Below are 27,166 nucleotides of genomic sequence, written 5' to 3' on the forward strand. Positions count from 1 at the left end.
TAGAGGGAACGATGCCAGCAAGCAAGAGAGAAGAAAAGGATGCCAAGGGTGCCCGAACGGATACCCGACAAGAATGTCCGAAAAGAAAAGGAATACCTGAAAATGATGCCCCCTCCCATGGGCAACCCCCACTTATATACTGAGCATGACGTTTATGGCATGGAATACTCTCTTTGGCCAGTTTGGATCAATTATTCTGTCTGTCTTTCGCCCAGCTTCCCACATCTACACGTTAACGAGACTTAGAAAGCCAGACAGTGTCCTTGGTCTCATTAACAACAACTCGTATCATCAGAATGTTTTTATCAACATTCTTCACACACAAAATCCAAAACACACCGGCTACTGAGAGGAAAATTAACTCCATCCCTGCTGAAACCAGGACAGTGGTATAGGGAGATTTTCCTGCTTTTGCTTGGGAGAAACTGGGTATTAGGTTTTTGCTATGAGTTATTTGTTTTCCATCTCTGTTTTGTTTTCTTCTGTTATTTCTCTTAGGTTTATTTTTGTTTTATGTCAACCCATGAGTTTTGCTGCCTTTTCTTTATGGATTCTATTCTCCATCCCACTGGAGGGTGGAAGGAGTGCTAGAACTTCAGTATGAACTGGAGTCTAAGGCAGCCAAGTGGTATGCCACTGTTGATATTGCCAATGTGTTCTCCATCCATTTAGCAGCAGAATGCAGGCTACAGTTTGCTTTCACTTAGAGGGGAGTCCATTACACCTGGAATTGACTGCCCCAGGGGTGGAAACACAGCCCTACCATCTGCCATGGACTGATCCAGACTGCACTGGAAAAGGGTTGAGCTCCAGAACACCTGCAATACATCGATGCCATCATCACGTGGGGCAACACAGCAGCAGAAGCTTTTGAAAAAGGGGAGAAAATAATCCAAATCCTTCTGAAAGCTGGTTTTGCCTTAAAATGAAGCAAAGTCAAGGGACCAGCACAAGAGATGTATTTTTTTAGGAATAAAATGGCAAGATGGATGTTGTCATGTTCCAGTGGAAGTGATAGACAAAAGAACAGCTCTCTCCACCAGCTAACAAAAAGGAAGCACAAGGTTTCTTGGGTGTTGTGGATTTCTGGAGAATGCATATTCCAAATTACAGAGTGGTTGTAAGCCCTCTCTATGAAGTGACCCGAAAGAGGAACGATTTTAAATGGGGCCCTGAGCAATGACAAGCCTTTGAACAAATTAAACAGGAGATTGTTCATGCAGTAGCCCTTGGGCCAGTCCGGACAGGACAAGATGTGAAAAACGTGCTTTACATTGCAGCCAGGGAGAATGGACCTACCTGGAGTCTTTGGCAGAGAACACCAGGGGAGACTCGAGGTCAACACCTAGGGTTTTAGAGCTGAGGATACAGAGGATCTGAGTCCTGCTATACTCAACCGAAAAAGAAATCTTGGCAGCATATGAAGGAGTTCGTGCTGCTTCAGAAGTGATTGGTACTGAAGCACAGCTCCTCCTGGCACCCCGACTGCTTGTTCAAAGGGAAGGTTCCCTCTACACATCATGCAACTGATGCTATGTGGAGTAAGTGGGTCACGCTGCTCACACAGCGGGCCCGAATAGGAAACCCCAATCACCCAGGAATCTTAGAAGGAAACACAGATTGGCCAGAAGGCAAAGATTTTGGAATGCCACCGGAGGAAGAGGTGGCGTGTGCTGAAGAGGCCCTACAGTATAAAAATCTACCAGAAAATGAGAGGTGATATGCCATATTTACTGATGGGTCCTGTCGTATTGTAGGAAGATATTGAAAGTGGAAAGCTGCTGTGTGTCCTACACGATGAGTCACAGAAGCCACTGAAGGCCAAGGTGAATCAAGTCAGTTTGCGGAGGTGAAAGCCATCCAGCTGGCTTTAGACATTGCTGAAAGGGAAAGTGCTCTATCTCTACACTGAGTCATGGATGGTGGCAAATGCCCTATGGGGGTGGTTAAAGCAATGGAAGAAGAGGAACTGTCAGTGCAGAGGCAAGATATTGCTGCCTGTTTAGAGAATCTGGTTGTAAAAGTACGTCACGTACATGCCCACTGTTCTGGTTTTGTTAGTGAGGGGGGGCCTAAGGTGGTAGCTTCTGTAGGAAACTGCTAGAAGTCGCTCCCCTTTGTTCAGTGGACTCGGCCGGGCCTAGGGCGGACCCGCTGCTGGCCAAGGCCGAGCCAATTGGTAGCAGAATGTCCCGTGATAACGCCTCTGCGATAACGTATTTAAGTAGGGGAAAACAGGAAAAAGAGGAGGAGAAGATGTGAAGCAGCTGAGCGGGGGGCAGAGAGGGGGAGGCGCGAACCTCATGGGCCTTGCAGGCCTCACCCTCTGGCCTCCCGCCGGGCAGCCGACTGGGCCCAACTCGGCCCGGCCTGGCTGCAAGAAGTGGAGAGGAGATGAGAAGTGAATAAGATGTAAAAAGGATCCTGAGAGACGTCTGCCAGCCTGTTGTGAGGAACGGCTGCAGACGCCAAGGTCAGTGAAGAAGGAGGGGGAGGAGTAATATGGCTCCTGGCCAAGATTCCTCTGCAACTCGTGGTGAAGACCATGGTGGAGCGGGTTGTCCCCCTGCAGCCCATGGAGGTCCACGGAGGGGCAGAGATCCACCTGCAGCCCGTGAAGGACCCCACGCCAGAGCAGGTGGAGGCCTGAAGGAGGCTGTGGCCCGTGGAGGGCCCGCTGGGACAGCTGTTCTAGAGGGACTGCACCCCGTGGAAGAGATGACCCACGCCGGAGCAGTTTCACGAAGGACTGTGGCCCGTGGGAGGGACCCCACGCTGGAGCAGAGGAGGAATGCGAGGAGTTCTTCCCCTGACGATGATACAGCGGCGTAAAACAACGCGTGATGAACTGACCGCGACCCCCATTCCCTTTTCCCCCCCCGTGCCGCTCGGGAGGGGAAGGTAGTAGAGATAATGTTAAGCCCGGGAAGAGGGAGGGGTGGGGGGAGGTTATCTTGTTCCCTGTCTCATTCTCCTGCTAATTTTAGAAATAAATGAATAGTTTTCCCCAAGTCGAGTCTGTTTTGCCCATGACACCCACGTACCCAAGAGTCTAGCCATGGAAGAACATAGAAACAACCAGCAGGTGGATCAGGCTGCCAAGATTAAAGTTTCCCAAGTGGACCTAGACTGGCCTCACAGGGGTGAACTATTTTTAGCTCGGTGGGCCCATGACACCTTGGGCCATCAAGGAAGAGACGCAACATACAAATGGGCTTGTGATCGAGGGGTGGACTTGACCATGGATACTATTGCACATATCCATGAATGTGAAACGTGCTGCAATTAAGCAAGCCAAGCAGGTGAAGTTTCTCTGGTATGGAGGATGCTGGATGAAATACAAATATGGAGAGACCTGGCAAATTTATTACATCACCCTCCCACAAACCCGCCAAGGCAAGTCCCATGTGCTTATGATGGTGGAAGCAACCACTGGGTAGCTGGAGACATATCCTGTACCCCATGCCACTGTCCGGAACACCATCCTGGGCCTTGAGAAGCAAGTTGTCTGGTGACATGGCACTCCAGACAGAATAGAGTCAGACAATGGGACTCATTTCCAAAACAACCTCATAGACACCTGGTCCAAAGAGCATGGCACTGAGTGGATATATCACATCCCCTGTCACGCACCAGCCTCTGGAAAGATTGAATGGTACAATGGACCGCTAAAAACTACACTGAGAGCAATGGGTGGTGGGACCTTCAAACACTGGGATACACATTTAGCAAAGGCCACCTGGCAAGTCAACACTGGGGTATCCACCAATCAAGCTGGCCCTGCCCAGTCAGAACTTTTATGTACTGTACAAGGGGATAAAGTCCCTGTGGTGCATGTAGGGAATATGCTGGGGAAGACAGTTTGGGTTATTCCTCCCCTGGGCAAAGGCAAGCCCATACATGGGATTGCTTTTGCTCAAGGATGTGGGTGATGCGTGAGGACGGGAAAGTCCGATGTGTACCTCAAGGAGATCTGATTTTCAGTGAAAACAGCCAATAATTTGAAACTGTATGTCATCATTTCTGTAGTTCTTTTATGTCGTGTCAAAGGTATTGCAGCAAGAATTACCCTGATCAGTGAAGAATGAGCTTTGATGAAACTAAGTGAGATGCAGCAGTGATGGAACCAGAACTGGCACAACAACTTCTTCAAGATCAACATTTTCAACTCACAGACCATGGACATGATACACCAGCCGTACCAGATGTATCAACTGCGAGCTCCAGATGCAGCATGCAATGACTGCACACTACACACCATCTCTCTTGTCCTGAAAGACTGTTATGACAGATGGAGCCCAAAGTCATGGACTAAATGAACTCAAGAGGCATTTTGGAGGGATGGCCCATAGATTGAGGGAATGATATCTGCATGTATATATAAGCATGACGTAGACAGTATGGAATAAGGGGTGGATACTATCCCGGTTTCAGCAGGGATGGAGTTAATTTTCCTCTCAGTAGCCAGTGTGTTTTGGATTTCAGATGTGAAGCATGTTGATAAACACACTGATGCTATGAGTTGTTGCTAATGAGACCGAGGACACTGTCCTGCTTTTCAGGTCTCACTGATGTGCAGGTGCAGGAAACTGGGATAGAGACAGACAGAATAATTGACCCAAACTGGCCAAAGAGAGCATTCCATTCCCTAAAGGTCATGCTCAGTATTTGAGTGAGGATTGACCGCGAAGGGGGAGGCATCATCTCTCTCTCTCACTCGCTTGCATCGCTCTCTCTACCTTGCTGACTGCCTTTTGCTCCTTTGCTTGCTGCTCAGTTTTCATTTTCCATGATCGCTGCTCGGGACGGGCCATATCGGTCATTGGGACATCGGGTGGTGAGAAATTGTGCATTGTTCATTTTGTATATTTTGGTATCCCTACATTCTGTTTTTATTGTAATTTTCCTTTGCTATTCTAGTAAACGGCCTTCATCTCAATCCATGAGTTTTCCTTTCTTCTCAATTTCTCTCCCCCATCCCACTTGGGAAGGGGAGGGTGAGCAGGAAACTGTGGTGACTAGGGCTAAACCACCACAATTGCAAAAAACGTGCCAAATAGTTGTCAAAGACAGTCATGTACCAGGCTGCATTTGGCAGGGATAACGCATATTTAGCTGCCACAGTTACTAACAAAGTACTGATCATGTCATGTGTGAGAGCAAACTTTGTATAGAGCCAGTCATGCTTGTAATAAATTCAATTAAACCGTCAATAGATTGCACTAAGTTGGACAAATGTGCTCTGACCAATAGTTTGTACTCTGCTTTATTACAGCTAGTTCCTCAAGACCACAGTCATGTTGCTTTTACCACTTTCCAAGGATTTAGTGTCTTCCTGACTAAGTAATTACCATTCTCATAATTTCTTTCCCCCGTGACACTTTGTCGTGATTTAACCCCAGCCAGCAACTAAGTACCACACAGTCTCTCACTCACCCTCCCCGCTCCCAGGTGGGATAGGGGAATCATAAAGAAAGGAAAACGTGTAGGTTGACATAAAGACAGTTTACTAGGACAGTAAAGGAAAAGATAATAGTAATAGTAGTAGTAATAATAATAAATAATGTATTAGTAATGATAATAATGAAAAATATAATGATAATAGACTATACAAAGTGAACGATGCACAATTTCTCACCACCCGGTGACCCGATGACCAATACAGCCTGTCCCGAGCTGCAATCACGGAACAGAACCGAGAGCGATCTCGGAATGATCCTGAGCAGCGATCTCGGAATGATCCTGAGCAGTGACCTCGGAACAACAATTTCCCGAGCACCGATCTTGGAACCGCCATTTCCTGAGAGAGAGTTGCCCACCGGCCAACTCCCCCCTTATATACTGAGCATGACTGTTAAAGGAGAGTCTGGGAAGACCCTTCCAACAAGCCGCAGGATTCAGACTGGACCCCCTTGCTTTCTTAGCTCCTTCCCAGGAAGGAACCTAGGTGGGGCTGGATCCAGACTTAGTCCCGACTGTAATGAAGAGTTCGGATCCTAGGTTCTATGACAGAGTTGATTTATTACAGCTCAAGCTGGGCCCCTCCCACGAGGGACCCTAACAAAGAAATCCCTGGGCAATTCTACCCTTCACAATCTAAGTCCCCACTCCCATGTCCTCTTCACCGGCTTTCCACACATCAGTTAGTCCAATGGTATTTCAGGGCTGAGATCTCGCTCCTCTTCATGCACTGTCCACGCAACAGTTAATCTAATGATATTTCTGGGCTGGAGTCTTCTTGCTCCTCAGCGGATCCCATCCTTATCTCTAGACAGGCCATCTCCATATCTTGCATGTTTGCAGCTGGATGCTAATTTCCTTGTCTCCTGGCTTGGGTTGGCCCCCAGGGCCCTCAGCTATCAAGGTCTGTTTGTTCTCTGTTACCTGATTTGAAGGTCTTCCATTCCTGTAAGTCATGGATTTAGTTCCTCTTATCTTGTAAATTAGAATGTCCCATACTCCTTTGTTATCTCCTCTGCATAGCCATCCATGCTAAGGAATAGAGTTAATTTAAAATTCACTTATGCTTAAGTTTTAAACAAGGCCTACTCATGCTAAGCTGTTACAATTCAACCACACTTGATTCTAATTTAGCTTACATCTAAGCAATCACACAATTAATTCTAATATTCTATAAGTAAACTTATTTTAATCCCCAACAATGATGCCTATCGTGGAATACTCTCTTTGGCCAGTTTGGGTCAACTGTACTTGGCTATACCTCTCCCAGCTTCCTGCACCTGCACATTAGCAAAATCTGGGAAGCTGGAAAAAGTCCTTTATCTCTTAGCAACAACTAATAGCATCAGCGTATTATCAACATTCTTCACATACCAAATCCCATATTAAATCTGTCAGCTCTCTTGCCGACAAACCAACCCAGGACGCACCGGAGCCCCGCTCCGGGGAAGGCAGGGCATTACACGGGTACCGTCAAGCTAAGCCTTCGCCTTACTGTTGCACAATGTAAGGTTAAATACCCGTACACCCGCTGCGCACGCGCCCCCCGTGCCCAAGGACCTACCCGCGCTTAGTGCGCGAATCGCTGCGGACCGCCTCTCCTGTGTACGTACGGCCCCGCCCGCAGCCCTTCCCACACACGTGCATCTCATCCCCGCTAGTAGCCTTACACCCATGTGACTCAACAACACCCACCTGTTTGCTAATGTGACCCAACAAAATACAAAACACAGCAGCTACTGGGAAGCAAATTAACTCCATCCCAGCCGAAACCAGAACACACTTACCTACGTTACTGACTACTTCTATGAAATACTTCTTCCATATCCAAAGTTAGCAATAGACAATAACTTTATATTTAAAAAACTTCTTATTATTTTACTGCTGTCCTCAGGGCCTTACCTAAGCATGAAAAATGGCTGAGCAGAATTAACTCAATATTTATATGAAGTTTTGATAATAAATGACGTTCTTCCCACACTGTGTGCCAGAGTGCTACTTAGTTAGCAGAATAAACACATCAAATAAAAATCCATAATTTGCTGGCTTTGATGGTGTCTGTGAAAGAAATACTTTTTAAAACTAAAAAAAAAAAAAGCTTATAAAGTATTTTACAATACAATGTGTTTTGTTTTTTTCAATGAAATCAGCATATTATCTGTGGCTAAATAGTAGTGTGTGGGTATAACACTCATAAATACCATGGGATTTTTCTATTTCTGGTGTAGCCATATACAACTGTGATGGTTTAGCCCGAGTTACCACACAGTTTCTCGCTCACCCTCCCCCTCCCCAGTGGGATGGGGGAGAGAAACGGGAACAGAGGAAAACTTGTGGGTTGAGATGAAGACAATTTACTAAAATAACAAGGGAAAACTACAATAATAACAACATATAAGGATATTAAAATATACAAAGTGAACAATGTACGATTTCTCACCACCCGATGTCCCAATGACCGATATAGCCCGTCCCGAGCAGTGATCACAGAAACAAAACCGAGCGGCAAGCAAAGGAGCAAAAGGGAGCCAGCAAGGGAGAGGGAACAGTGCCAGCAAAAACAAGGGAGAAAGATGGATGCCAGGAAGGCAGACACCCGCCCTGGCCAGCCCCCACTTATATACTGAGCATGACGTTTATGGCATGGAATACTCTCTTTGGTCAGTTTGGATCAATTATTCTGTCTGTCTTTCTCCCAGCTTCCTGCATCTGCAAATTAGCGAGACTTGGAAAGCAGGACGGTGTCCTTGGTCTCATTCACAACAACTGGTATCATCAGGGTGTTTATCAACATTCTTCACACATGAAATCCAAAACATACCAGCTACTGAGAGGAAAATTAACTCCATCCCTGCCAAAACCAGGACAACAACTCGGTGAAGATGTGGACCAGCAATTACAAGTGGTTAAGTTACCTTTTCATTGAGCTGTGTTAACTAATCATCTGTGCATTCCTTACCTGTGACAACTGTGTACTTTCATGAAGGCCATTTAAACAAATGTGTTTTATTTTGCAGTTGCCACAGACAAGGAAATAAGGAGTACAATCAATTAATGTGACTCAGCTAACAAGAGGAAATATTAATTTCTGCTCATTCAATCACTTGCAAGAGTGTCGTAGTTCAGCCCCAATCGGGACCAGACTACGCAGTTGCTCTCTCACTCCCCCCACCCTCTGAAAGAATAGGGAGAGATAATATAAGGAAGGGGGGAAGAGGGAATGGGGGTTACGGTCAGTCCATCACACATCGTTTTACGCTGCTGCTTCGTTGTTGGGGGAAGAACTCCTCACATTTCTGCTCTGCTCCTCATAAGACTTGTGCTCCAGACCCTCACCAGCTTCATTGCCCTTCTCTGGACATGCTCCAGCGACTCAACGTCCTTCTTGTAGTGAGGGGCCCAAAACTAAACACAGTATTTCAGATGTGGCCTCACCAGTGCCAAGTACAGGGGCACAATCACTTCCCTATTCCTGCTGGCCGCACTGTTCCTGATGCAAGCCAGAATGCTGTTGGCTTTCTTGGCCACCTGGGCACGCTGTTGGCTTTCTTGGCCACCTGGGCACACTGTTGGCTCATGTTCAGTCAGCTGTCTACCAGCACCCCCAGGTCCCTTTCTGCCCTGCAGCTTTCCAGTCACTCTTCCCCAAGCCTGTAGTGTTGCATGGGGTTGTTGTGACCCAAGTGCAGGAGCCGGCACTTGGCCCTCTTGAACTCCATACAATTCACCTCGGCCCATTGATCCAGCCTGTCCAGATCCCTCTGCAGAGCCTTCCTACCCTCGAGCAGAACATAAGACTTGCTCTCTAGGCCCTTCACCAGCTTCGTTGCCCTTCTCTGGGCACGCTCCAGCAACTCAACGTCCTTCTTGTAGTGGGGGGCCCAAAACTGAACACAGTATTTGAGGTGCAGCCTCACCAGTGCCAAGTACAGGGGCATGATCACTTCCCTAAAGGATAGGGAATCCTCCAAAGAAGATAGGGAATCCTCCATATTATGCATTCTGTCTGCCTGACAGGCCTGTCCCTGGGAAGATAGGGTGCAATTCCAGTAGTCTATCTCTCTCTCAGACTCTGTGATACTCCTCAACCTACTCACCTCCTCCCAGAGCTCTGTCACTAAGCAAAGGAGTTCCTCTACCTGGGCACACCTCCCACAGGTGTGCTCACTACTGCCATCCAGTACTGGCATAAGAGTAGGGCACACTCTGCAGCCTGACATCTGGGTGGCAGCATGTTCCCACCAGAGCTCTGTCTGGGAAGCTGCATCAGTTGTGGCAAGTGCAGGGTTTAGAGAGGCCATGGCTTTCTGCCAGGTGGATACCATTGCTCCCTTGTCGAGCTGGTAGAGCTTCAGCACCCTTCCTGCACAAACTGACACAACACTCCTAGTCGCTGGTGCTCCCTAGAGGCTTCTCTTATAATGTGTGGGGGGCTTGGTCACCGTTGCTCCTGGCCCCGCTCAGGTCTTGTCAGTCGCTGTCCTGCGAGCTGCGGGTTCCTGGCACTTCTCTCGGCTCCCCCTGAGGTTCCTCGATTCGGGAAACCCTTCTGTGCACCACCCTAGAGCGCTGCGCTGCGGATCGTGCGGGCACCGGAGCTGCTCACCTTGACATTGCCACTAATAGCACTGGTGAGAAAAATTAGATGTCAGTCAAAGAGGATTCCAGGCAGGGATGGGGACTTCCTCCCATTCAATGACCATCCCATCTGGTTTCATAGTAGCATATTGCAGCAAAGCTTGCTTTTTATAGTGCCTAATGGAATGGTCCCTGATCTCCGGTAAGACCAATAAATAAATATTTTCATAAACAGGAAAACAAAGCTAAACCTTAAAGCTTCTGAAATAATAATAAAAATAATAGTGTAGTATTATTTATTTGTATCACAATACCAAGTAGAGAAGCTGAAGGAATTGGAAATTGCTCAATACCAAGCAATGTGCAAACATGTAATAGAAACATGCAACCTAAACAGACCAGATTTTCCCCAACATTGGACACTTTTCCCCAACATTGGATACTTTTAAGATTTGACTGGACAGGGTGCTGGGCCATCTTGTCTAGACTGTGCTTTTGGCAAGAAAGGTTGGACCAGATGATCCTTGAGGTCCCTTCCAACCTGGTATTCTATGATTCTATGATTCAGAGAGTCAAAGGGTGAGAGAGGAAACAGAGACACTAGGTAGTAACTAACTGCAAATTTTCAAGGCCACATTTCCAAGGCATACAATGAAAATTAAGGGCAGTTATAGAAAATATGTTAGAAACCTAGTTATTGTCCTTGGTTCTTGCAAGTCAAAGGAATTTTTGCACGTATACTTGGTGTAAACAAATGCTGCTGTTTGTGGGGTAGAAAGAGGATAATGAACGAAGGTATCATACAGAGTTTTAATTGCAGGCTGACAATGAAGCAACTATATCATATTCCTTTTCACTATAGTTATTTAGCAAAGTTCCTTTCTGATATAAATATTCCTATTATATGAGAAATTCCCCTTTGGATCTGCACTTGGTGAGCTTTTTTCCTTCTGTCACAGAAATACCTGGAGTACAACTTAGGTCAGAACAGAAGTAGTCTATTACTATAGCTATAGGAGAGAACACAGAGCAGCACAGTGATAGCCTCTGCTGATATGAACTCTGCCCAAATGGGGCAGTTACAGAGTTTATATACCTTTCAATTATATAGCTCGTTCTTCACCAAACCTTGTCAGATATGCAGGACTACAGTAAATTGCATAAAGGAGTAAGGTAAAATGTGAATTACTTCATATAGGGAGGTTCCAGAACATCAGATAAGGAAGTTCTAGACAGTACCTCTTTTTTAATACCCCAAACATTTCACTCCTTTGTTAATTAAATAAAATTGTGCTGACTCGGTGAGGCTGTTAGGTCATGCTGACATATTTCTTAACTAGTGAGGCCTGCAAAGACCTATGAAGTGTTAACTATTTTACATCTATACTTCATAGATCTTCTTTTTATTATGCAGAAAAGATCTGAGCTAGTTTGCCAAGTTCAGATCTTTACATGTTGAATGAGAAGTGACTGAGTCAAGAGAACACATGTTCTTTTCCATTCTGTCCATGATATTTGAGAAGTTGTGGCAGTCTGGTGAGGTTCCCAGTGACTGAAAAAGGGTAACATAACCCCCGTTTTTAAAAAGGGAAACAAGGAAGACCCAGGGAACTACAGGTCGGTCAGTCTCACCTCTGTGCCTGGCAAGGTCATGGAGCAGATTCTCCTGGAAACCATGCTAAGGCACATGGAGAGCAAGGAGGTGGTTGGTGACAGCCAGCATGGCTTCACTAAGGGCAGATCATGCCTGACCAATTTGGTGGCCTTCTATGACGGAGTTACAGCATGGATGGACAAGGGACGACCAGCTGACATCATCTACATGGACTTGCGCAAAGCTTTTGACACTGTCCCGCACAACATCCTTGTCTCTAAACTGTTGTCGTAGTTTAGCCCCGCTCGGAACCAAGCTACGCAGTCTCTCTCGCTGTTCCCACCCTCCAAGGGAATACGGAGAGATAATATAAGAAAAAAGGCTTGAGGTTTGAGGTAAGGACAGGGAGAGATCCTTAAAGTTACCATTATGGGCAAAATAGACTCAACTTGGGGAAAACTATTTGTTTATTATTGAAACCAAAGCAGGAAAATGTGGAAGAGAATAAAGCAACTTCCCCCAACCCCCCCCTCTTCCCAGGCTTAAAGTTGACATCAATTATCTCTACCTCCTTCCCCTCCCTCGAGCGGCACAGGGGGGAAGAGGGAATGGGGGTTATGGTCAGTCCATCACTTGTCGCTTCATGCCGCTCCTTCCTCCTCAGGGGAAGAACTCCTCATATTCCTCCTCTGCTCCATCGTGGGGTCCTTCCCACGGGCTACAGTTCTTGATGAACTGCTCCAGCACGGCTTGTTTTTCCATGGGGTGCAGTCCCTCCGGAACAGCTACCCCAGTGCAGGCCCTCCACGAGCCACTACCTCCTTCAGACATCCACCTCCTCTGACGTGGGGTCCTCCACGGGCTGCAGGTGGATCTCTGCTCCTCCGTGGACCTCCATGGGCTGCAGGGGGACAGCCTGCTTCACCATGGTCTTCACCACAGGCTGCAGGGGAATCTTGGCCAGGAGCCGCATTACTCCTCCCCCTCCTTCTTCACTGACCTTGGCATCTGCAGCCGTTCCTCTCACACAAAATTCTTCACAATCAGGCTCAGGCCTAGATGACCACCTGGCAGGAGGCCAGAGGGTGAGGGCTGCAAGGACCACAAGGCTCGCATCTCCCCCTCTCTGCCCCCACTTCAGCTTCTTCACATCTTCTCTTCTCTTCTTTTTTTTTTTTTTTTTTTTTTCCCCCCCTTCTTAAATACATTATCACAGAGGCGTCACCAGGGAACATTCTGCCACCAATTGTCTGCCACCAATTGTCTGCCACCAATCACATCCCAGGCTGCATCAAAAGGAGCATGGCCAGCAGGTCGAGGGAGGTGATTCTGCCCCTCTGTTCCGCTCTCGTGAGACCCCACCTGGAGTACTGCGTCCAGTTCTGGAGCCCCCAACATCAGAAGGACGCAGACCTGTTGGAGAGGGTCCAGAGGAGGGCCACAAAGATGATCAGAGAGCTGGAGCACCTCTCCTATGAGGAGAGGCTGAGAGAGTTGGGGCTGTTCAGCCTGGATAAGAGAAGGCTCTGGGGAGACCTTATAGCGGCTTTCCAGTACCTCAAGGGTGCTTGTAGGAAAGATGGGGAGGGACTCTTCAGCAGGGCCTGTTGTGAAAGGACAAGCAGTAATGGTTTTAAAATAGAAGGTAGATTCAGATTAGACATTAGGAAACATTTTTTTTTTACAATGAGAGTGGTGGAACACTGGCACAGGTTGCCCAGAGAGGTGGTGGATGCCCCATCCCTGGAAACATTCAAGGCCAGGTTGCATGGGGCTCTGAGCAACATGATCTAGTTGGAGATGTCCCTGCTCCTTGCAGGGGGGTTGGACTAGATGACCTTTGAAGGTCCCTTCCAACCCTAGCTATTCTATGGTTCTATGATTCTTTGATTCTCCTCTCACTTTTCTGGGGAGTGGTAAACTTGTCTTATGCTATTTTAGTAAAAGACCACTTTAGCTTATGCTCCAAGTCTCTGTCCTATGGATCTAATTCAGAAAGAGACATACACTATAGAGCCTTAAGGCATTAGATATGGTGTGTCAGCCTCCACATGAACAGTCATCAGGCTGCCATGTAGAGGGGATTATATCCAAACTGTGCACATTTAGAAAGATTACTAGGACTTCTGGATCAAACTACTACCTCTTCTGGAAAGAGAATGTTTTTCCCTTACCCCGATTTGTTCATAGGGAGTAACCATTTAGAGAAAACACTGGAAGGTAAATATTCCCAATAGCTTTCTCTTTCAAAGAAGGCAATTCTTTAGGTATTGGTATGTGGATGTAGAAGACAAGTAAGAAGCCAGACTTGCTTGCTCCTCAGAAATCTGACAGTTATGACAGACTCTTTGTTCTGGTTTTATTTGGGGGGGGGGGGGGGGGGCGGGGCGGGCTAAGGTGGTAGCTTCGATAAGAAACTGCTAGAAGTTGCTCCCCTTTGTTCAGTGGACTCGGCCGGGCCTAGGGTGGACCCGCTGCTGGCCAAGGCCGAGCCAATTGGTAGCATAATGTTCCCTGATGACGCCTCTACGATAAGGTATTTAGGAAGGGGAAAACAGAAAAAAAAAAAAAAAAAAGAAGAGAAGATGTGAAGAAGCTGAGCAGGGGCAGAGAGGGGGAGGCACGAGCCTTGTGGGCCTTGCAGGCCTCACCCTCTGGCCTTCTGCTGGGCGGACGACTGGGCCCGACTTGGCCGGGCCTGGCTGCAAGAAGTGGAGAGGAGATGAGATGTGAAGAGAACCTGAGAAGCGTCTGCCTGCCTGTTGTGAAGAATTTTTCTGGTGAGGGGAACGGCTACAGACGCCAAGGTCAGTGAATAAGGAGGGGGAGGAGTAATGCTGCTCCTGGCCAAGATTCCCCTGCAGCCTGTGGTGACGACCATGGTGAAGCAGTCTGTCCCTCTGTAGCCCATGGAGGCCGACGGAGGAGCAGAGCTCCACCTGCAGCCCATGGAGGACCCCACGTCAGGGCAGGCAGATGCCTGAAGGAGGCTGTGGCCCATGGAGGGCCCGCTGGGGCAGCCATTCCGGAGGGACTGCACCCTGTGGAAAAGGACCTGTGATGGAGCAGTTTCACGAAGGACTGCAGCCTGTGAGAGGGACCCCACACTGGAGCAGGGGAGGAATGTGAGGAGTTCTTCCCCCAGGAGGAAGGACCGATGTAAAGCGACAACTGACCATAACCCCCATTCCCTCTTCCTCCCTGTGCCGCTCGGGGTTGGGGGGGAAAGGAGGTAGAGATAATTTGAAATGAAGTTAAGCCTGGGAAGAGAGAAGGGGTGGAGGGAAGTTGTTTTTTTTTCTCTCTGATTTTCCTGCTACGGTTTTATTAATACTAAATTGAAGTAGTTTTCCCCTAGTTGAGTCTGTTTTGTTTGTAACTGTAAGTTGAATGATATCTCCCTGTCCTTATCTAATATCTCAAGCTTTTTGTTATATTATCTCTCCCCCATTCCCTCGGAGGGTGGAGAGAATAAGTGAAAAACTGCACAGCTTAGTCCTGAGCAGGGCTAAATTACAATAGAGGAATGCAAGATACTTTTGACAAGTAAATTTAAACTGCAATTACTGATCATAGAATCTCTAAAGTTGGAAGAGACCTCCAAGATCATCAAGTCCAACCATCAACCTAACACCACCATGTCCACTAAACCATGTCCTGAAGCGCCACATAGAATCATAGAATGGTTAGAGTTGGAAGGGACCTTCAAAGGTCATCTAGTCCAAGCCCACTGCAAGGAACAGGGACATCCCCCACTAGATCAGGTTGCTCAGAGCCTCATCCAGCCTGGCCATGAATGTTTCCAGGGATGGGGCTTCCACCACCTCTCTGGGCAACCTGTTCCAGTGTTCTACCACCCTCAATGTAAAAATTTTTTTCCTAATTTCCAATCTAAATCTACCCCCCTCTATTTTAAAACCATTACCCCTCATCCTATCACACCAGGCCCTACTGAAGAGTCTCTCCCCATCTTTCTTGTAGGCCCCCTTGAGGTACTGGAAGACCGCTATCAGGTCTCCCCGGAGCCTCCTCTTCTCAAGGCTGAACAGCCCCAACTCTCTCAGCCTGGCCTCATAGGAGAGGTGCTCCAGCCCTCTGACCATCTTTGTGGCCCTCCTCTGGACCTTCTTCAACTGGTGTATGTCCTTATTATCTTGGGGGCTCCAGAACTGGACACAGTACTCCAGGTGGGGTCTCACCAGAGCAGAGTAGAGGGGCAGAATCACCTCCCTCGACTTGCTGGCCATGCTCCTCTTGATGCAGCCCAGGATGTGGTTGGCCTTCTGGGCCGCAAGGGCACATTGCTGGCTCATGTTGAGCTTCTCATCCACCAGCACTCCCAAGTCCTTCTCCTCAGGGCTGCTCTCCATCCATTCTCCGCCCAGCCTGTATTTGTGCCTGGGATTGCCATGACCCAGGTGCAGGACCTTGCACTTGGCCTGGTTGAACTTCATGAGGTTGGCATGGGCCCATCTCTCCAGCCTGTTAAGGTCCCTCTGGATGGCATCCCTCCCCTCCAGTGTGTCGATGGCACCACACAACTTGGTGTCATCGGCGAACTTGCTGAGGGTGCACTCTATCCCACTGTCCATGTCGCCTACAAAGATGTTGAACAGGGCCGGGCCCAACACGGACCCCTGAGGGACGCCACTCGTGACCGGTCTCCACATGGACATTGATCCCTTGACCACCACTCTCTGAGTGCGGCCATCCAGCCAACTCCTTATCCACCGAGTGGTCCGTCCATCAAACCCATGTCTGTCCAGTGTAGAGAGAAGGATGTCGTGCGGGACAGTGTCAAAAGCTTTGCACAAGTCCAGGTAGACGATATCTGTTGCTTGTCCCTTGTCCACCGATGCCGTCACCCCGTCATAGAAGGCCACCAAATTGGTCAGGCACAATCTGCCCTTGGTGAAGCCATGTTGGCTGTCATCAACCACTTCCTTGCTCTCCAACCACGTCTACATGTTCTTTGAACACCTCCAGGGATGGTGACTCCAACACTTCCCTGGGCAGCCTGTTCCAGTGCCTGACCACTCTTGCAGTAAAGAAGTGTTTCCTAATATCCAACCTAAACCTCCGCTGCCACAACTTGAGGCCATTTCCTCTTGTCCTGTCACTAGTTACTTGGGAGAAGAGGCCAACACCCGCCTCCCTACTACCTCCTTTCAGGTAGGTGTAGAGAGCAATGAGGTCTCCCCTCAGCCTCCTCTTCTCCAGACTAAACAGTCCCAGTTCCCTCAGCTGCTCCTCATAAGACTCGTGCTCCGGAGCCCTCACTAGCTTCGTTGCTGTTCTCTGGATGCGCTCCAGCGACTCAATGTCCTTCTTGTAGTGAGGGGCCCAAAACTAAACACAGTATTCGAGGTGCAGCCTCACCAGTGCCGAGTACAAAGGCACGATCAGTACCTCTGTAGCCCATGGAGGCTGACGGAGGAGCAGAGATCCACCTGCAGCCCATGGAGGACCCCACGTCAGGGCAGGCAGATGCTTGAAGGAGGCTGTGGCCCATGGAGGGCCCGCTGGGGCAGCCATTCCGGAGGGACTGCACCCTGTGGAAAAGGACCTGTGATGGAGCAGTTTCACGAAGGACTGCAGCCTGTGAGAGGGACCCCACACTGGAGCAGGGGAGGAATGTGAGGAGTTCTTCCCCTAGGAGGAAGGAGCGATGTAAAGCGACAACTGACCATAACCCCCATTCCCTCTTCCTCCCTGTGCCGCTCGGGGTTGGGGGGGAAAGGAGGTAGAGATAATTTGAAATGAAGTTAAGCCTGGGAAGAGAGAAGGGGTGGAGGGAAGTTGTTTTTTTTTTCTCTCTCATGGTCCTGCTATGGTTTTATTAATACTAAATTGAAGTAGTTTTCCCCTAGTTGAGTCTGTTTTGTTTGTAACTGTAAGTTGACTGATATCTCCCTGTCCTTAGTGTCGGCTCTCTTGCCAGCCAACCACCCCACGACGCACCGGAACCCAGCCCTGGGGAAAGCAGGGCATCACACGGATACCGTCAAGCCAAGCCTTCAATTTAATGCTGTGCAACACAGGGTTAAATACCCATACACCCGCTACGCACGTGAATGCACCCACCTGCTGCATTCATGGACTTATCTGCGCCTAGCGCTCCAATCACCGCGGACCGCCCCTCCTGCATACATGCAGCCCTGCTAATGTTACCCCACAATTCCCCCCCTCTATGCTAAATCATCCTGGTCTAATGGCTGGTACTCTGGGGCGGATGCCGCCATAACATATTTGATCATGGATAGTTGCCTAGTGACCCCTTAATCACAGCATGCAAGAAAGGTAACAATAACAAAAACAAACAAAGCATTATCAAAGCAACTGCTAGGATCGTCAAACCTATAGACACAATATTTCTTAGCCATCTAGGTAAACCGAACAGGTCTGGAAACTACCCCCAGTCCTTTTAGGGCTTTGACGTTGAATACCGACTGGGCAGCATGCGCACGCGTCTTCTCCAAGGCCAAGGAGGTGTTCTTGCTGAAGTCCAAACAGCTGTAACCCTGGAGACCTAGGACTCCCTCTAGGTCGCTGCAACCGATGCCAGGCCTCGCAAGGGCATAATCTAATGCCAACTTCATTTGTGTCAGTCCTTCGTCGTGTGCTGCTAAAGCAGTTGCCAGTTCATATATGGTGAGGGCTGTGCGGTTGGCATTCCCAAGAGCCCAACAGGCCACATGCTATGCAAACCTGAGTAGAGTCGGCGCAGTTCGTGAACCGCTCCCAGGAATTAGTCGTTATCACTGGCATTGGAAGACTCACAATCAGGATCAATCCCACTAGGGTGAGCTGGAAAGCGCCGCGCCGCTCGGTCACCCTGCCGATCCTCCAGCCATGGCTGTACCAACCGGGCCGGGATCCATCAGGTCCCGACACCTGGGGAGATACAAGCATACCCTCATCCCCATGTTAGCAGATCAGCAGGACCTTCGCAACGTGGGTTTTCTGGCAGGTGGTACCAGACCTTTGGAATGCCTTGCCCCCAAACAGCGGCTGACGCGAGGAAAAATGGTTTTGGAAAGGGGAAAAGGATTGGGGGTTAGTGAAGGATATATGATTCAGTACTACAAGCGCTTTATCGACTAAGAGCTCTGGCGAACCCCTCTCTCCCCCCTCTCTGAAGCACGTTAGCTGTGCGCCCTGATGTAGTATTCTCTGTATCATTTTGTAGGCAGGTGACCAAGCACGGAATGTTAATGATTATACCTAGTATGATGCCTAGTATCACAATTCCGATTTTAATCAAGGACAGCAACCACCCAGTTATGCCACACACAAGCTTAGCCAGTAAAGTTACTGATCACACGTTATACATATTCATAACTGCTAAGCAAAACTAAGTTTCACTACCTTCTAGTAATTTTCTACTACGGCATTCTTCTCCTATTACAAACATAACAACTCCAGTAACTTTCTTATCTACAAGGCCAGTGACTAGTTTTTTGCAAGCCTCTGTTGAAACAAGCCATAAATTCTGCTAACAATGTTTTGTATCTTAAAGCTTCCCTTCTCATTCCATGGCTTTCTTCCAGCAAGCATGATTGTATCCCTCTCCCAAGGTCAGTTTGCTTTCACTGACTCCGTACTGGCTCAAGAAATACCCACATCTCTCTCTTCTTTGTTTATGAAAAGAGGCTTGTTTCAATGCTTTAACTATTAAAGTCTGCACATATTTCAACACACACACGGAATACAGATCAAAATACATATATAAAAAGCATGAGTAAGCATCCTACAGCTATTTGTAATAAGCTTATATCAATCCACCAAAAAGATTTCTGAATATATCAAAATCATCACTTGGTTGCAGTTTCTGTACTCCGTTTTGCAAGTTTTGAATACTTTGTGAATAGATTCCAAATGATCAGACAGATTCATGCAGCAAAGCCCATCAAAATCCTGACAATCATGATTTTGTGCTAATAATAAAAAATCTACTACTGATCTACTCTGTTACCAACCCGACTACGCCAAAGACACCGCCGAGCAGGAGGATGATGATCAGCAGGGTCAGAGCAGAGAAAGGAGGCAGGCGCAGCACCTTCAGGGCGTCCCCTGTTGTAAATAAAGTGTGCTCTGGGACAATCCTCTCTCCCCCGCTCCGAGCCACCCCTGTTTATACCCTCAGCAGATTCAGTGAAAGAGTACTGACTAGACGTTGCTGCATGTGTGGCCAGCGCACACAACAAGGCCTGTCAAATATGTGCTCTGCAGGCTAACAGCGGTTCTGTTTTGTAAAGTAGCATAGTAGTATATAGAATCCACATCAGTTAACAGTGTTGATAGTAGCAATGCAGTTGTATGCGTTTTCTTAGCAAGCCAACAGTCCAATTTATTTAGCGTAGCTAACGCCTACGCACTTGCCACACCAGGTGCAAAGATTGAAGCAGCAATAATTTCACTTGGTTTCCAAAACTCTGTATTATCTTGGCAATCAGATTCAATGCTATGTGTACTTCGTTTAGGTCTTTTATGCTGTCTGGATTTTGATATGTGCTCGCGTGATTACACCATGCTGTATCGTTGCAATGTATAGGTCTTAAAACATTTACAATCATTACCCCTCTAGTAACATTAGCTCCTGAATAGTTAAAGGAAATAGGCAGAAGTCCATCTTTAGGGATCCCAAAAGTTCCATCTTTTGTAGTTTAGTGCTCAGCATTCGCGGCTGCTGTTGTTTTACACAGAGTTGCCGTCCTACCGCTATCTGATCTGGCAGATTGACCAAGCATGTTCTGAAAGGCTTATTTGAAGATGATACAGACAGACGCCCCACCCTGTGGCACCAGCCATAGTTACCCACACGTTTGTTCTTTCCGTGACTGATGTCCATGGAGCTGCCACACAGCTTGTTAACAATCCGACGAACGCAAGGCAGCTTGGAGCGGTGGTCGTACCCATCGTGCAGGGATTCACTTGTTCACTGCTCCTGTAGAGACACAAGCATATCCTTTCCCCCACGTCATAAGAGGGAATGGTCCTTCCCAATTACCTGTTTCCAGATTCTTATTTTCACTCCAACATTTTTTTTTTGAAACTGGTCATACAACAAAGGATTAGTAATTTCCTTTAACACTGTCCATTCAGTGCATTGTATTACATTGACCACATAGGCAGAATCTGAGACAATAATGAGGGATTAATCTTTTCACTTATACAAAGTTCGTACCTTGAAGGAGATGGTAACCCCTGTTGCAAAGGTCCCAGATCCTCAATTACTGAATTTACTGCCCTTAAATCCTGTAAGGGTCGTCATTTACCCGATTTGTCTGCATTACAAACACAGGTGTATTCTAGGAACTGTCTGTTGGCTTTATATGTCCAAGTTGTAATCGTTCGTCAGCTCACTCATTCAAATGGTGCAGCTTTTCTCTTGCTAAAGGCCACTGGTCAACTCAGACAAGAGTATCTGTAACTATGGCAGTTTTTGGGTAAGCTGCCCCCGCCCCGCCGGATGGAGCTGCTTTGCCGCAGGCGCTTGTTCTGCCAACTCCACCTTTGCATTCAGTTGTTCTACCACAACTTTATCCACTCTGTGCAGCTCTTTGAGTTTCATTTCATCAATGGTTTTCATTGCCTTGGTGAGTTCAGGAAGGAGTCTGCTATTTGTATCCTGCAAGCTACTATATCTTGCCTTTTCTTCATGTGCCTTGGCTTGTTCCAGCTTGACCTTTGCCTGCATGCTCTCCACCTGAAGTTCCAGCTTCTTGATGGTGTATATTAGCTGCTGCTTCTCCTCCAGTTCTGATGCAGCAGCTGAGCTTTTTCTTTCCAGTACTTGGCACTTTTCTTGAAGCTGCTTCTGAATCAATTCTGCTTCTTTTACCTTCTCATGGGCTTCCTGAAGCTCTTTAAACAGAGCACAAACTTGCAAACTCAGAGTTTCTACTTCACTGCCAACAGCCTCTGAACTCTCCTCTGCTTGCTGTTCAGTTTGTGTCCCACTCTTCAGGCAGTTGCTGGTTTTCTTCTCCAGTTTTGACAGTCTCTCTTGTGATTCTGCAGCTCCTTCTCAAGTTCTTCCCTCTTCTGAGTTTCCTTTCTAAGGCAGTAGAGCAGTTGGCTTACAATTAGCTCCTCAGACTGCAGATTCTTTGATTCGTCGGCAGTTTTGCTCCTGCCGTAGATATCAATGTTACTGGTCATTTCACCACTATTCTCTTGATGTTCCTTTGCAGTTCTATTTATTTCTCCTTCGTTCATCCCAATCTCCACAAAGGAATCCTCTGCTGAGATGTTCAGCTTGACCTGCAGATCTGAAATGATGCCTAGCATATTGGCCTTCTCAGCCTGGAGCCATTGCACCTGGGATATCAGCTGCCTCATTTCCTTCTCAGGAGCCATGCAACCCTCCATTTCAGCTCCTTCTCTTTCCTTTAAGTTCTGAAGTTGTTGTAGCTTTTCATTTTCCATGCACTTGTCTAGCAAGCACTGCTTAACTTCCTTAAACTTTAACTCATGAAATTCTCGTTCTTCTTTCTGCTTCTCTCGACAGATGGAAAGTTCCTCATACCAGTCCTTCATAGCTTGGTTATGCAACTTCATGGCTTCTTTTAACTCATTGCTCTCAGTGATGAGCTCTTTCATCTGCTGTACCATTTCTTCTGGGGTGTAGGTGCAAAGGGCTGAGGCAGCCATGCTGTCCGTTCCGTTTTCCGTTTTTGTCTTGGGATGCTCTCCATTTTCAGCAGGATGGCTTTTCAGCTTGCTGGACATCTCTGAAGCATATACCTGGATCCGCCGAGTCACCGGGCGAGCCCGCCCACGGCGACCGTGACAGAAACCGGCCTCCACCCGCCATTTCTCCCAGCACCGAGCTCACCTGAGGGGCAGCCACCACCGAGCCTCTCCCCGCTTGCCCCCCTCACAGCTCGCCCACGGTGGCGGCGGTGGTGGTCCCGGCTCAGCTGACTGCCCGCGGGGGGGTGATCGCATAGCGGAAACTGCTGCAATGAGCAGTTTTGCTTGCTTCAACGCTTCTGCCTCCATAACCCGCTTCATCATCTGCGCCACACCTGCATCCCCAGGCAATTGCACCAAAACTTGTTGAGTTACCTCATTTGCATTCTGTTTAGCTAACTCTTTTGTGACTATAGATTTCACATTCTCTGGTAAATCAGAATTCTCAATCGCCTTCTGTAGCCTTTCCAAGAAAGAGGTTGTTGTGGTTTTGTTTAGTAGGGGGGGCCTAAGGTGGTAGCTTCTGTAGGAAACTGCTAGAAGTCGCTCCCCTTTGTTCAGGGGACTTGGCCAGGCCTAGGGCGGACCCACTGCTGGCCAAGGCCGAGCCGATTGGTAGCAGAATGTCTCGTGATAACGCCTCTGCGATAACGTATTTAAGAATGGGAAAACAGAAAAAAAAAGAGAGAGAAGAGAAGATGTGAAGAAGCTGAGTGGGGGCAGAGGCGCAGAGGGGGAGGCGCAGGCCTCATGGGCCTTGCAGGCCTCACCCTCTGGCCTCTCGCCAGGCAGCCGACTGGGCCCGACTCGGTCCAGCCCGGCTGCAAGAAGTGGAGAGGAGATGAGAAGTGAATGAGATGTAAAAAAGATCCTGAGAGACACCTACCAGCCTGTTGTGAGGAACGGCTGCAGACACCAAGGTCAGTTCAGAAGGAGGGGGAGGAGTAATGCGGCTCCTGGCCAAGATTCCCCTGCAGCCTGTGGTGACGACCATGGTGGAGCAGGTTGTCCCCCTGCAGCCCATGGAGGTCCACGGAGGAGCAGAGATCCACTTGGAGCCCGTGAAGGACCCTGTACCGGGGGAGGTGGATGCCTGAAGGCAGCTGTGGCCCATGGAGGGCCCGCTGGGACAGCTGTTCTGGAGAGACTGAACTCCGTGGAAGAGATGACCCACGCCGGAGCAGTTCCACAAAGGACTGTGGCCCGTGGGAGGGACCCCACAATGGAGCAGGGGAGGAATGTGAGGAGTTCTTCCCCCGACCATGAAGCAGCGGCGTAAAACAACATATGATGAACTGACTGCAACCCCCATTCCCTCTTCCCCCCTGTGCCGCTCGGGGGGGGAAGGTAGTAGAGATAATGTTAAGCTTGGGAAGAGGGAGGGGTGGGGGGAGGTTATCTTGTTCTCTGTCTCATTATCCTGCTGTTTGTAGTAATAAATGAATAGTTTTCCCCAAGTCGAGTCTGTTTTGCCCGTGACGGTAACTTTAAGGATTTCTCCCTGTCCTTATCTCAAACCTCGAGCCGTTTTTCCTTATATTTTCTCTCCCTGTTCTCTCGGAGTGTGGGGGGAGTGAGAGAGAGACTGCGTAGTCTGGTCCGATCGGGGCTGAACTACGACAGAGGTATACGACTCCCCTACGCCCTGCCTCACCTGAGTGTACGGCTGCCTTCTGCCCTCATATTTACCCATTTTTGCGAACATCACCTGCGCGGCGGCGTGGATATCCCTGCCCCGCATATTAGCCTGTGCGGCCGGATCAGCGGAGTCACCTGACCCTAGAATTCTTTCCACACTAATCCCGTGCAAGGGGTGATTCGGATCTAAAGCTTCTAAAACCACCTTGTCCGCTTCCTCCTTTAACGCAGCCTCCCACAGCACCATTTGGGGAGTTGTAAAAACCGCTCTAGCCAGCTGCCTACAATCAAAAGGAAGTGGGTTTGCTGCCCAGATCACATCCAAGATCGCTCGAGCCGCCACCCCATTAACACCTTCCTCCTTCACTGCCTTCTGCCATTCCCTGAATAACTTGTAATCCAACGGGCTCCACTGCCGACCCTGCTGCCCCTGTGTCACTGGGCACACCATTATACCCCGGTCTCCATCTGATGGCCCTAGAGATACCCCTTCCAATACGCAATTCTTAGCAATCAATGTCCAATCCGTTAATCCACTACCTGTTTTCTGTTCAGCCGCTGCCCCCGCATTCCGCGCCGACCCCTCTACTTCACTCAGTGCTTTTTGTACATGAACCTTCGGATTAAAGCGTCCACTACTCCCGCTTCGCTGCCCCCTCCCCTGTCCGCAACCCATGAATCCTCAGGGAGAGGTGGCAAGCTGGTCTCGCCCCTTCGCGAACCACAAGCGGTGGTGCAGACAGGGCAGAAGGAGAGACAGAGGGCACCCCCGCGTCCTCGCATCCGGGGGGTCGCCCCCTCGGCCCAGGCCCCCCCGGCAAGCAAGGCGCAACACACGGGGGAGTACACCCAAACTCCATCGCCCCTTTATCACTGTCAGAGGCTCTCGGCCGAACCGGGCAGACCACCGGAATGCCACTCCTCATCCCTTCCGCCGCTGCTCTCCCGGCGCCGGGGCTCGGCTCGGCCGCTACCGGATCCCAGGGCCGCTCCGCCGTCCGCTCTCTGCCGCCCCTCCACAGCCTCACGAAAACGGAGATGAGGACGAGGGCCAGAACGGCGAAGAGCACGTTCATCACCTCTCCCGACTTATTAATCAAGCCCTTCGTCAACGGTGCCGTATGCACCGGACAATTTACCTCTTTTCCCAACGCCTTTACTGTATCCTGGATGGATGCCATCCTAACAGCAGGCAAGCACGACCGCAACGCGGCCACGACTCAAAGCTGTCCAGACCACGACCGCCACTGTGGCCACGCGTTACCTTCTGACACGTCGGGGGTCACCGGTTGTCGCCGCACGACAACTTACAGACCCTCCCTCTATCAGGATCCCATCCCAGGGAGACACGTCGGGGTCACCACTTGTCGGCTCTCTTGCCAGCAAACCAACCCAGGACGCACCGGAGCACTGCCCCGAGGAAAGCAGAGCACCACATGGCCAAGCCAAACCCCTCTCTTTAATGCTGCGCAACACAGGGTTAAATACCCATACACCTGCTACGCACGCGAACGCACCCGCCCCCTGCATTCATGGACTTATCCGCGCCTAGCGCGCGAATCACTGCGGACCGCCCCTCCTGCATACATGCAGCCCTGCTAACGTTACCCCACACTTATCTCATATCTCAAGCTTTTTGTTATATTATCTCTCCCCCATTCCCTCGGAGGGTGGAGAGAATAAGTGAAAAACTGCACAGCTTAGTCCTGAGCAGGGCTAAATTACAATAGAGGAATGCAAGATACTTTTGACAAGTAAATTTAAACTGCAATTACTGATCATAGAATCTCTAAAGTTGGAAGAGACCTCCAAGATCATCAAGTCCAACCATCAACCTAACACCACCATGTCCACTAAACCATGTCCTGAAGCGCCACATAGAATCATAGAATGGTTAGAGTTGGAAGGGACCTTCAAAGGTCATCTAGTCCAACCCCCGTGCAAGGAACAGGGACATCCCCCACTAGATCAGGTTGCTCAGAGCCTCATCCAACCTGGCCTTGAACGTTTCCAGGGATGGGGCTTCCACCACCTCTCTGGGCAACCTGTTCCAGTGTTCTACAACCCTCAGTGTAAAAAATTTTTTCCTAATTTCCAATCTAAATCTACCTCCCTCTATCTTAAAACCATTACCCCTTGTCCTATCACAACAGGCCCTACTGAAGAGTCTCTCCCCATCTTTCTTGTAGGCCCCCTTGAGGTACTGGAAGATCGCTATAACGTCTCCTTGGAACCTCCTCTTCTCCAGGCTGAACAGCCCCAACTCTCTCAGCCTGTCCTCACAGGAAAGGTGCTCCAGCCCTTTTATCATCTTTGTGGCCCTCCTCTGGACCTTCTCCAACTGGTCCATGTCCTTCTTATGTTGGGGCTCCAGAACTGGACACAGTACTCCAGGTAGGGTCTCACCAGGGCAGAGTAGAGGGGCAGAATCACCTCCCTCGACCTGCTGGCCATGCTCCTCTTGATGCAGCCCAGGATGTGGTTGGCCTTCTGGGCCGCAAGGGCGCATTGCTGGCTCATGTTGAGCTTCTCCTTCACCAGCACTCCCAAGTCCTTCTCCTCAGGGCTGCTCTCAATCCATTCCCCGCCCAGCCTGTATTTGTGCCTGGGATTGCCACGACCCAGGTGCAGGACCTTGCACTTGGCCTGGTTGAACTTCATGAGGTTGGCACGGGCCCACCTCTCCAGCCTGTCAACGTCCCTCTGCATGGCATCCCTCCCTTCCAGTGTGTCGACGGCACCACACAGCTTGGTGTCACCGGCAAACTTGCTGAGGGTGCACTCTATCCCACTGTCCATGTCGCCGACAGAGATGTTGAACAGGGCCGGGCTCAACACGGACCCCTGAGGAACGCCATTTGTTACGGGTCTTTACTTGGACTTTGAGCTGTTGACCACCACTCTCTGAGTGCGGCCATCCAGCCAACTCCTTATCCACTGAGTGGTCCGTCAATCAAACCCATGTCTGTCCAGTTTAGAGAGAAGGATGTCATGTGGGACAGTGTCAAAAGCTTTGCACAAGTCCAGGTAGATGATATCTGTTGCTTGTCCCTTGTCCACTGATGCTGTTACCCCGTCATAGAAGGCCACCAAATTGGTCAGGCACGATCTGCCCTTGGTGAAGCCATGTTGGCTGTCATCAACCACCTCCTTGCTCTCCAACCACGTCTACACATTCTTTGAACACCTCCAGGGATG

General features: G+C 49.1%; 1 protein-coding gene across 1 annotated transcript in view; it reads left to right on the forward strand.

The window, feature by feature from the left end:
- Positions 1–27,166, forward strand: part of LOC104479051 (CDC42 small effector protein 2) — a 59,581-nt gene that overhangs the window by 19,862 nt on the left and 12,553 nt on the right. The gene's annotated exons all lie outside the window — the stretch shown is intronic.

The sequence above is a fragment of the Chlamydotis macqueenii genome, chromosome W (genome assembly GCF_036417535.1).
Source record: "Chlamydotis macqueenii isolate bChlMac1 chromosome W, bChlMac1.mat, whole genome shotgun sequence".
Lineage (NCBI taxonomy): Eukaryota > Metazoa > Chordata > Aves > Otidiformes > Otididae > Chlamydotis > Chlamydotis macqueenii.